Source organism: Notamacropus eugenii, chromosome 2, assembly GCF_028372415.1.
Source record: "Notamacropus eugenii isolate mMacEug1 chromosome 2, mMacEug1.pri_v2, whole genome shotgun sequence".
In the NCBI taxonomy this organism is placed as follows: Eukaryota; Metazoa; Chordata; class Mammalia; order Diprotodontia; family Macropodidae; genus Notamacropus; species Notamacropus eugenii.
This window is the reverse complement of record NC_092873.1, coordinates 374285317-374297828: the sequence shown is the minus strand read 5'-3', so window position 1 is coordinate 374297828 and position 12512 is coordinate 374285317. Positions and strand designations below refer to the sequence as shown.

General features: G+C 34.7%; 1 protein-coding gene across 15 annotated transcripts in view; it reads left to right on the top strand.

Moving 5' to 3' along the window:
- The window catches only part of BCAS3 (BCAS3 microtubule associated cell migration factor), an 803928-nt gene that overhangs the window by 207029 nt on the left and 584387 nt on the right, over nt 1–12512 (top strand). The gene's annotated exons all lie outside the window — the stretch shown is intronic.

Sequence of the window (12512 nt, the reverse complement as noted above, 5' to 3'; positions counted from 1 at the left end):
TTCCTTATTTGAATATAATACAAGTATAGGAGCAAGAAAAGAGTTTAGAATTTCAGAATCAGTGGCATGACTTTAGGTTTAGAAATGGTAGCAGTATAAATCCATTTTTTTCAAACTGCACTAGTGTCAAATTAGATGAGTTTAGGGACCTCAGGTATTTTCTTCCCTTCCACATATTATGAGAACGTTTTATTTTTTTACTTAAAGCAAAATGAAAAATTATTACTTTCCTAGGATTTCATGAAGCCTTCTTTATATTTGTCTTTTGTAATATTTAACTAGAAATTTGAAACAGATAAATAATTTCATTTCTATAACAGATTTTTTTTTAAAGCACAAATCACCAGCAGCAAACAGACCTTAATATGGGATTTTTTTTTTTGTTCTATTAGAGAATAACATTGGCTTTGCCTATGTGATATGTCCATATGATGAATAATCCCAGCCATTGTTAGAAAGTTAAAATGTTTATTTCCCTTCAATTCTCAAAATATCTTAGGCTAAACACTGGGATCCAAGATAGTCATTATTTAAAAATAATATTGCCTCAGAAGTAAATATATGGGTATAATTTTTGTGACCTCAATTTGCAGTCTACTTTCTAAGGTCATGGCAGTTGAAAATCTTCAAGGCTTAAGTCTGATCTGATTTCATTCTTCATTTTGCAAGTAAGAGACTAAATAAATATGAACATAATAAATGGGATTTTTCAGTATAACGAATAATTTTTATATATCAATAATTTTAATAGAATGTTTCTGAAATAATTCTGCAAGGAAAGAAAAAAAATCATTTTTTTCCCCTCCCATCAGTTTGTGAATGTTTCCATTAAAATATAATGTAAAATTAACTCATTGTATGAGAAAAGAGCTCAATATTGGTGGAATTAAAATTGTTTTAGCTTTATGCCATACACATGTTCACTTCCTTCTTCAGAAAATACCATTTAGAAAGTATTGGGGGCTTTAAAGTATTAGCCCAAAATATCGAATGTTCCTTGGGAAAATATGCTTTTAGTATATTGTGGTAGACATCTTGGTGAAATATGGCATATGGCAGCTGCTTAGGAGTGAGATCCTGTATTAACAAACAGTGGCACTTTGAAAAAATTTGAACTGTACTGTGTAGTGAAAAGAGAAAGGCTTCAGAATTCTGAGCCAGTGGATCTGGCTGTCATATTTTATTTTAAAGCAGAATAAAAATAATTTTCCCGAACCCCAAGTAACTTTGTGGTAAACCAAAATATGTTAACAAGGCTCATGCGCTTGTTTAAACTTCCTTTTAATGAAGTGTTAGCAAACTTTTCAGTTGGCCTTAATGGCTATTTATTTAGACCTGTTAATTAGCTGAAATGGATAGAAATAAACCTATACAGATGTTCCCCTTTTAAAAATTGGAATTAAATACATAAACTTTAAGTGGTTTGTGAGTTTTAAAGAAAAAATATTTGCTTTTGACCTTTGATTCTTGATTCTTAATTAATTCATCACTAGGCCACCCACATTTAGTTTCTAGTAATGACCCCTCAACACTAAGCAGTTTTGTGACTACAAATAAAGTCTGTTAAACATCTAACATTTGTTGACAGAGAGATAGGTGGTCATTTAAAAGTAGAAAATTTGATCTTTAATGTTTTTGATGAAATTGAAAGGTGAAAAATGGCATATTAATTAAGTGCTCTCATATATTATCCGAAGTGTAGAAAAATATAGGGAGAAAATGGAAAAAGAGTTACTGTGTCAAAGCATAGCATTTTGGCCTTTTTGCATTTTCAGATGTGATTGGATTTTTCCCTGTTCCTTATTAACTTTTTATTACATTAAAAAGGAATTCTCTGGGATTTGGTAGAGGAGACTGAGTTTTGGGAGGGGAAAGGAGGGAAGGAAGAACTGTAGACCTCTGCCATTTCAAAGGTTCGTTTCCATTTAGTCAGGAATTGATAGCAATTGAACCGAATAAAGATGCTTATCTAGAAGTAGGAATCATAGCAATGTTAGCCCTTCAAATGCCAAAAGCTGAATGATGTTCAACACCCACAAATTGTCCCATGTGTAATTCTCATTTAGAAAAAGGTAGTACCTTTTCATCCATGGTTAATGATTTATGTTCTAAAATATTGTGTTATTTTTATTCTATTGCCATATATTTTTAAGGTATCTGGGTAAAATTAGGTTTCTATCTACATGTATTACAGAATAATTCTTTGTTTAAAAAAAAAAAAAGCACCAGGATTCCCTCAGAGCATAATTTTGTCTGCCTTTCTTTTATTGAAGGGAATCTGTTTTTTGTCAAGAAGACATTTTTGTCTCAGATAAATAGTTCAGTCTGAGCACAAGGCTGTTTTGAGTTTATGCTGGATTCTATTAAAAGGAGTGCAGTAGTTAATGTTGTAGATTTATCACTTTTAGCCCCTTTCCACTGATGTTTGACCTTAGCTATAATGTTTTTTTTCTTCCTCATACATCTTGGGAACTGAAGCTGACAATGCATTGGTTTTTGCTGTTTAAATCCATCAAGCCCTTAATAAAGATATTTTCATGTTTACAGTAGAGAGGTATAAAATCTGATTCGTCATCTTTCTGATGCTAATCTGATTTGTTTGATTTTTGTGATGACGTGATCCTTCTTTAGTAAATGCATTAAGGACAAAAACAATTTGATTGAATTTATACACATTTTTATTCATGTTACTTTTATGTTTTATATGAAACCATTTCTGGACCTGGATAAGTTAAGTGGTGTAATTTGCCATTAAGGGTTATTATAATTGCTCTCATAATTGCTTTTGACTACTGGTCAACAGTCTTGATCTCTCTCAAAATGAAGAAAAATATATTTTGGGAGGATGAAAAATGTAAGCTACCCCTTAACCAGAAAATAAATGCTGGTTTTGATAACAAGTTTAGTGATCCCCTAGGTGTTTTGTCAGTCTCTCTATTCAGATGACAAAGACTGGCTTATCCATCTTGTATCAATTATGGTGTTCTGTTGAACTTTAATACAGTCAGGTTGATAATGCTTGCTCATTGGCTCAGTGTGCTCCGTTAAGTGGTGAGTAGAGACTGGTCTTTTGGAAAATTATATTTTGCTGTCTGGTGGTGCTGACGTCCTGGCAGTTCAGACAGGATGAGAAGTGATTCTATGGATCCTCCCCACCAGAGCTTGTTGTTGCTATATGAAATTACCTCTCTTTTAGTGGTTGTGAAGCCTATTGCAAAGATAGTGAAAAAGCATCTTCTTTCTGTGTGACGACACAGTGGCCTGCAGGAAACCCAAGCTCATCTGTATTTTCACCATCTGGTTTCATGGTTCTTATTCATACTGACATGAAATATAGCATCAAGATTACTGTGTTAGAAAGAGAAGAAAATAAAGGTCCAGTGCAAGGGCTACCAGTTCACCAGCTTTCTGTATGTCTATAGCAGTTTGCTCAGTAACATAAGGGAAATGAACAGTACTGCATACTTGACCAACTCTGGCAGATGTAACATTTTTTTCTCTGCATTGGGCCAGCATTGGAATTTGGGAGGCCTAATAGGAAAGTGGGTCCCTAAATTCTTATGTGACTTCTACCTCACTTGTTTGTGATTTGGGGCAAGCCTTCTTCTTTCATTGTGCCTCATTTCTGAGGCAATCAGTAAGAAGAGGCTAACCATCTCAATCTATTGCCACAGCAGCATAACATTGTTATGGCACAGCTGTGCTGAAGGGTAGGCTGTGTCCAGAGAGCAATTTTATTTAGAGCTCACTTCTCCAAAAATTTTGAAAAACACACCTCTCCGTGGGAGGTATAGAAAGAAAATGTAAAAAACAAGAGGGAAAACGATGTTTGATTATGAGGTCTGATAAGGCTAGACACATATAATCAAAAATGCTTCAGTAAACACTGAATACTACCACAGAGAGAGAAGGGAGAAGGGTTAAAGAAGAGAAGAAAGAATCAACTTAGGTATGTCAACATGACTGTGGTTAATTCCTGAATAAAACTAGCTGGGAGTAGTAATAGTGGCATTCTTATGGCCTTAATTCTTGTCAGTTAGGTCTTCCTTTATAATTTTGTTTAAATTTTTAAAAATAGGCCATTTGAGGACAGTTGCATGACTTATTCCTCACCACGCACTGAACTTTGCGTTGTTCCCAAAATTAAGAAAAGGCGTCATTTTCATAATTTTCTGGTAATACCTTACTTTCTTCCACTGACCTCTGCCACTATAGTATCATGGTATCTTAATCTGAACAGTAGATATGACCAGATCAAAGCTAGAAGTCCTTTTATTTTGTGTACTGTTGCCCAGCATCTGCCCAGAGTCTTGACACTAAGGGTAAAGTTTTATTGTGTAGGAGAGTAGAACTTTGGTTCCACTTTCCTATAACTTGAGTCTTTTATAATTAACCTCCAAGAACTGCAATGCTCTTTAAACCTAATTCCTATGATATTGTCAATCAACAAGTATTTTGTTAAGCACACTTACTTTATATGTCAGGCATTGTGCAAAGCACAATAGAATAGAAGAATAGAGAGATGATAGAAGATAGAAGAAAGCCAAAAATGTGATGCCTGCCTCAAGGAGCTCCTATTCTGATGGGGAGATGGAGGATGTATGTGCAGATATATATAAAAGAGAAGGAAAATAGTCTCAGAAGGAAGGCACTAGCACAGTGATAGGGCCTAAAAGCAACGTATAGAAAGATATTGAGATCGATGTCTTGACAAAGATGGCGTTTGAGCTGCTTCTTGAAGTACATCAGAGAAGCTCATAGGCAGAGGTGAAGGAAGAAAACATTCTAGGCACAGCAGGCAGCAGGTGAAAAGGCAGAGATTCAGGAGATGGAGAGTCTTGTGACAGCAATAGCAAGAGGACAAGGGTTACTGGATTGCCAAGGATGTTGAGGGATTTAGAGTTTAAGAAGAAACACAGTTGTTGAGTGCTTTAAATGCCAAATAGAGCATTTTATATTGGATCCTGGAGCAACTTGAGTTTCTTTAGTAGGGGAGATATGACCTGACCTCTACTCTGGCAGCAGATTGGGGTGTTAACTGAAGTGAAAGGAGACTAGGATGACAGTGATACAACTGTGTGAGGTGGGTGTGATGTAGGTGTGAGGTGGGCCTATATCAGAGGAGGCGAGTAGAAAGAAGGGGACCTAAGAGCCATTCCCTAATGGAGAAATAGTCAAAAGATATGAATGTACAGTGCTCAGAGGAAGAAATCCAAGCTTTCAATGGTTATAGAAGAATGTTTTAAATCACTAATAATTAGAGAAATGCAAATTAAAACAATTTTGAGATACCACCTCACACCTATCAGATTTGTTAAATTGACAAACATGGAAAATGACAAATGAAGAAGAGGTTGTGGGAAAAGAAGTACTTTATTGCATTGTTGGTGGAACAGTGGCCTGGTCTAGAAAACAAGTTGAACTATGCCTCAAAAGCTATTAAACTTTGTATACCCTTTGACCCAGTGATATTGCTACTTGGTCCATGTCCAAAAGAGAACAAAAAAAAGAAGAAAAAGACTTATTTAGCACCTGTATGTTAGGCACTTAATAAATGTTTTTTGACTTACTGATATGTACAAAAATACATAGTACCTCTTTTTCTGGGGGCAACAAATTGGAAAGTGAGAGAGTGGCCTCCCATTGGAGAATGGCTAAACAAGTTATGGAATGTGAAGGTGATGAAATAATGTTGTGATACAAAAAAATGCTATAGGAGATGGTTTCGAAAGACTTGGGAAAACTTAAATGAACTGATGCAGAGTGAAGGGAGCAGAACTAAGCCATTTATACAATAACAACAATATTGTAAAGATATGAAAAACTTAGCAACTCTGATCAAGTGAGTAATCTACCATAGCTCTAGAGGACTCATGATGAAACATGCTGTCTAATTTGAGATAGAAAACTGATGTATTCAAAGAATAAATTGAAGAATCTTCCTTCCTTCCCTTTCTTTTCTTTTCTTTCTTTCCTTCTTCCATTTTTTTCTTCCCTTCCTCCATTCTTTTTATCTTTCCTTCCCTTCTTTTCTTTTGTTTCTTTGTTTCTCTTTTTCTTTCTTCCTTCCTCCCTCCCTTCCTTTCCTTTCTTTCCTCCTTTCTTCTTTCCTTTCTTTTCTCCTTCCTTCCTTCCTTTTTTCTTTTTCTTGATATGAAAATTTGCTTTGCATGATCATAACATTTGTAATGAATTTTTTTTCTTTATTATTGGGTAGGAGTAGGGAACAAGGGAGAAAGAATGATAAAATTCAGAACTTAAAATAATAACCAAAAAAAGAAGAAAGATATATGAGAAATGGTGTGAAATGATACGACTTGGTACTAGATTGATTATGAGGAATGAGTTCAAGAAAAGAGTTGAGTGAATGGGACAGGAGAGTCAATGTTGAAATCAAGCATGTTGGAGTGGTTTGCCATTTCCTTCTCCAGCTTATTTTACAGATGAGGAGACTGAGGCAAAGAGGGCAAAGTGACTTGCTCAGGGTCACACAGGGTCATACAAGTATCTGAGACCAGATTTGAATTCGGGTCCTCCTGACTCTAGGCTTGTCACTCTATGTACTATGCCTTCTAGCTGCCCATTAGATTAAACTTAGCTGCACATAATTTTTTGTCATAAAATCACAGCATGTTAGAGCTACACTGACTTTTAAGGTATGATTGTCTTCCTACATTTTGTAGATGAGGAAAATGAAAAATTTTTTACAAAAGTAAATGGCTTTTCCAAGGTAATACATCTGTTTAGTAAGGTAGCTGGGACTAGGACCCAAGTTTTCTGGCTGCCAGGCTCTTTCTACTTCAACATGAAAGGCATGCCTGCCTTTCCACTTATGTTTGTGAAGAATGATTCATACACTTCTTATTTCTTAAAATTTTATACATGCACACACACATACACACATACGTACGTGCATGCATATATGTTTATATAGTGACATCACATTCATTTCTAAATATGTCTTTACAACTTCCTTTTCCTAGAAAACCCTGCCCTTTAATAATAATGATAATAATAATAATAGCTGTTCAGTAAAACTGACTCACACATCAACTGAGTCTGATTTAGTCTTCTCCACCCATAGTCAATGTAATGAAAAAAATGTACTTCTTAACTGGGTGGTAGTAAGTAAAATCAAACACGTGTAGGATCTGTTATTTCAGCTGGTCTGTAGCTTAGTATAGAAATTGTAGGCAGTTAATTGCCTCATGCATATAGAAATTTTGCAACTTGCAGAATCCAAGTCCAGTTCTCTGTCTACCACAACACTATATACTAATGATTAGTTTAGTTCCCTTCCTCAGCTCTTCTATTTTCAGAGTACAGAGCTATTTTTTCATTGTTGCAGAAGTTGGGTTTCAATGAAAGTTTCTCTGAAAATCACTAGAGAATAAATATATTTCAAGCAAATCTAAGGTGAAAGAAGAAGCTTATTTTCAGTTTTAGACTTAGTAACTCCATTAAAGGAGGATGCCTTCGTGGTCCCTACTTTGAATTTTAAAAGACTTAAATTTTCTTGAATTACTGGTTCATAACCCAGTTGTCTATTCTTTGTCCTTTGGAGGTGCACAAATGGAATTTTAAACAGGTAATGGTTGAGTTTGTTATGGATGTTTTCTCACATGCCAAGGATAGGTAGATATTAGCAATTTTCACTTGCCTTCATAAGAGTCAAGCAGTCAGTTCTCTTCCCTTGGCTCCATTTCTGAGAACTGTCTAACTCATTTTTATAGACATTCAGTTTATTTTCTGTTTCTCCATGTTTGTAATAATAAATTGTGTAGATTCTTATCAGAAAATATTGGTTTTTTCATTTAAAAATGTTTTAGTGATATATTTTTAATATATCACTCCCTTCCCAGAATATACCTCTCCCTTCCCAGAAATTCCATATAACAAATACTATTTATAAAAAAAAACAGGAAAAGGGAAAATTAGCATAGCTCATCAGTACATTTTAACATAAAATAAAGTAAGTTCTTCCTTTAACCTGTCTTGTTCTACCTCCATCTTCAATCCAACTTATGATGTTAGGACACAAATCTTTAAGGAGCCTGGGGTCAGGTCAAAAGTAGAAGATTGGAAAAAAACTTGTTTTGTAGTTCTTGATTAAACTTTTTCTGATTGAGGTGTGAGAATGCATTTTCTTTGAAATGTACTTAAGAGCATCTTCAGACATTTGGTGAGAGGTTTTGGATCAGTATATAATGCAGACAACAGAAAGAAAAGTAATTATCATCCTGATACAATTGTGCTTGTAATCTGATTATTTAGCATCAGTGAGGCCCATAGCCTTCACCTGATCATGTGTGTGACTTATTTAAGCACTTAAAGATTTCTGGGTTTTTTTTTTGAAGTTGAAATTAAACAGTTTCACATTTGCTTAATGAGTCTTAAGATAGGCAAATTTGTGTAGATCCAAATGTTTTTGTAACCATCTACAAAAATCAGTAGCAAATTCCTAATGGAACCATTATATAGAATGAGGAAGTGACTAATGCAGAGGCATTCTTAATATGAGAGCTTTTCCTTTTTGTCTATTGTCTTCTTCCTCCCTACCAATTTTCAATGGATTATATTCTATAGTGATGATTTTTGCATTAATCTAAAAAGATAGAGTAGCACTTGGCTTCTTATGGAACGAAGGGTTTGCTGTGAATATTAAGGCCAGGTGGTATCATTATTACTATTTTCAAAGTTGCAGAAAGCTTTTGTCTTTTCAGGGTATACTCAGATGTTGGTAATATTTTCAGTCAATCCAGAATATGCTATTCATTTGAAGTTTATGGTTGAAGTACCAGGCTGTCTATATTTCTCTCAGCGAATAGAAATTTATGCCTAAAGTGGAGCAGACTCCCTTACGGCATTGTTTTTCTAATTGGTAAAAATAGATTTAAACCTTAGTTCCTCCACTGCATAAAATTTCTGGACACCTTCAGCATCTTTAAAGAAACTAATTAAATTTTTATTTGGTTAGTTTTTTTAATAGGGTATATTTCAGTATGACCTCTTACATGAAGCAAACTCCTTTGCTCCCCTCATATGTCTGTGTGAGCAAACACACTGATTGTATACTTGGGTGAAAATTATGTCTTTTTTGATAGTTATGTGACTTACCTCCCCATCTTGAGTATAACTTTCTTGATGAAAAGGAATTTTTTCCCATAATTAGAGCACATAGTAGAGTGCTTTACATATGCCAATCATTTAGTCAGTAAGCATTTATTAACCACTTACTCCATGTTTGTATTCTCTATGTATATAAAGATAAAATTGAAACAGTTCTTCATACACAGATATATAACGGTAACTACTCTTGACTGGTAGCATCCACACAAAATGGTACATGTTCTTGAAATTTTTCATCGAAACAAAGGTAGTTGACAATGTTGGTGCAGGTTTGAACACAAAATACGAATTAGTATTATGCTATAAGGATGACTTCTTTGTGCTTAAAAGGAATTAACTAAAACTGCCTTATTCTTTAATTCATAATGTAAATTTTGTGAGTCATTGGTCAAAGAGTTATAATTAATAACTAACAGTTAATAATTAGCTTTCGTAAGTGTGTATCTGAATTGGCAGAAAACAGATATTGGATGAACTTTTCAATTATTTTGTTTGTCCACATTTTTTTTTAAAAACATTGTATAAGTTTGTTGACATTTATCAAGTCCTTATTTTGTGAAAAGCAATAGAACTATTTGCTTTGAGGTATTGCAAAAGAAATATAGCACCATTTGAAAACTATTTAGATCTATTAGAAGCAGAGGGCAAAGTGCAAAGAAAAACCCACTGATTGCCTCCCCCAAATAAACTCAAATGGAAAATTCTCAGGAATGTCATAGTAAAAATGCAAAGCTTCTAGGTAAAGAAAATATGCTATAGAAAGAGAATAAGCATAGGCAGAGAGGAAAAAAAAAAAATCCCCTTTTCCAGATATGTTGGTTTACTTGGGCCACTTACAGGTTATGGGCCTCTTGCAGTACGCCAAATGCTTTCCTCTACATCCAAAGGATGTTTTCCTCTACATTTTTCCACTGGCTGCCAGAAATCCTTTGGCGTGCAGGCATGTTTTAGAGGATCTTCAGATTCAATTTAGAATTTAATTGAAACAATTACTAACTTTATCAAAGTTGCAGGATAAAAAAGAAACCCAGAGACTTTTTGAATATCATCAGTGAAACCCAGCAGGAAAAGATAGAAAGAAAAAATATTTAAAAATTTTACTGAGTGTGTAAAATATTAGGGATTACACCTAAGCAGAGACAAAAAAGAATTATATAAATATATTCACAAAACACATATATCTTCTGCTGGTGTCTCTTCTGCTACTTTTCCTATTTCTCCTACATTCACATATATGGAGTGAGTTGAGGACACTTACATATCTTTTGTGAAGTTGTTTGCTATGCCCAAATGATTATAGATATGTTTTCTATAATGCCACATGTGCAGCAAAAGAGTCTAAGAAAGAAGAATTAGCATTGATATTCTGGGTTTCAGAAAGTGGAATTTTAAGAAAGCATGATGATATCTGTTATTTCTAAAGATGCAATTAAAAATAAATTTACATTTACTGAACACAAGTGGCTAGCAATTGACTTGCAATATTGAGGATCATTCAGTACTCTCAGAGACATCAAGAAGCAGTGTAGCAGTTTCACTTGAAGGAAGACCTTTATACAATGACAGTGAAGTTTCATCTTGGAATTAGTTTTCATTTTTGCTTCTCAATTAGTTGAAATAATGTTAGGTCTTCATTTTCTATCATATTCTCCCTGGAAACATAAAGGAGATATTAATTTAAGCAACCTGCCAGTGAGTGCTATTAGACTCTTTCTTGCTGTTTAATTTTAATAGAACCTAAGGAATGCTCTTATATCATGTTTGTACCAAAACAAAGTGTATTATATGCATCCCTTGGAGAGCTAAGGTGAATGTGATAGTCATTGTTTAGAGAACTTCAGAGGATAAAAACTAATTCTTGAAAGTATATCCAATGGTCAGATCATAAGCTTAATTCAGGAGATCTCTTCACTACTATGGGCAGGAAATTTGCAATACCTGACTCCTGGCTTTTGTAAAGAGATGAATCACTCTTTAACATGCTCATTCTGTACAAATAAGGATTCTTTGTACATAAAGGATAGTTATGGATTATAAGTTCATGGAATCATAGGAAAATAGATTTATGGCTTCCTAAAGTAGTCAGTAGGGATGAAAAAGAAAAAATGTCATGGAATACCTTCAGTTCTTCTGAATCAATTATAGGTAATTTCATTTGAAACGGATAACTCTCACTGGACTTAATTTCTCAAAATAGTGTTAACCATTAGAGCAGTGAGTTTAAGAGTCTGCCATAGAACTAGAGGGTTGTGCATGTAACCATAAAGTAGTGGCATTGAGTACTCTTGAGTCCTGAGTAGTGAGGAAGATCTACAAAGCTGGATGTTTAAAAAACAGTTTGGTAAGAGGTAGGTGGAAAGTGTCCAAAGTGAACAGAAGTGTCAAGTGGCAGGACTATGGTTAGTGCAGAAAGAGAAGGAAGACTATTCTATATAGCAGAAATCAATATTCTGAACCGTACCATACTGCTTTTTCATTGGTGATGACGACAGAACTGAGGTAAGAACTTTTAACATTTCAGGAACTTCAGGGCATGTCAGGAATGACTGCAAGAAACAGGACTTCCATTATTTGTTCTGTGAGCTGCAGCATGACTGTGCCCATCTACGATGCTTGGAAGTTTGAAGGATTGAAGGAGATTTGAACCCATTCTCTATGGGTTCAGATAATGTTTTACCAGTTGATTCATTTCTTATGGTGGTTAATATTTTAGTAGTGGAAAAAAAAAAGGAATACAAGAAAGCTACTCCTGGATTTGAACAACTGCCTCTGTCTATCCATGTCTGTCTGCAAATTGTTTATCTACCCTAAATATGACCAAAATAGAATTCATTACATTTTCCCCAAAATCCTCCCATCTTACTGTTGTGGAGCACTATAATCCTCCCAGTCAACCAGACTCCTCAACTCCTCTCTCACACTTACCCCACACATGTAATTTGTTGCCAAGTCTTCTTGTTTTTGTCTTCACAATATTTTCATTGTATGTCTCCTTTTGAATCACATAGCTGTCACACTAATGCAGGCCCTCAAGACCTCATACCTAAGACTACTGCAGTAGTCTTCTCATTGGTCTCAAGGCTCTTTCTACTCCATTTTTTTCTCCATTCAACTGCTGAAATGATTTTTCTAAAACACAGATTTGATCAAGTCATCTTTCCCCCTACCCAGTAATCTCCAGTTGTTCTATGTTACCTCTAGGATCAATTATATAATTTTATGCATAGCATTTAAAACCACGTGTAATCAGGCCCTTCCATGCATTTCCAGTTTTCCTATATGTAACTAGCTGCCTTCTCGCTGTTCTTTTATATGATACGTTGCCTCCCTACTCTGTGCCTTTTCACTGGTACCTAGAAAGTTTTTCCTTTTGCTTCTTAGAA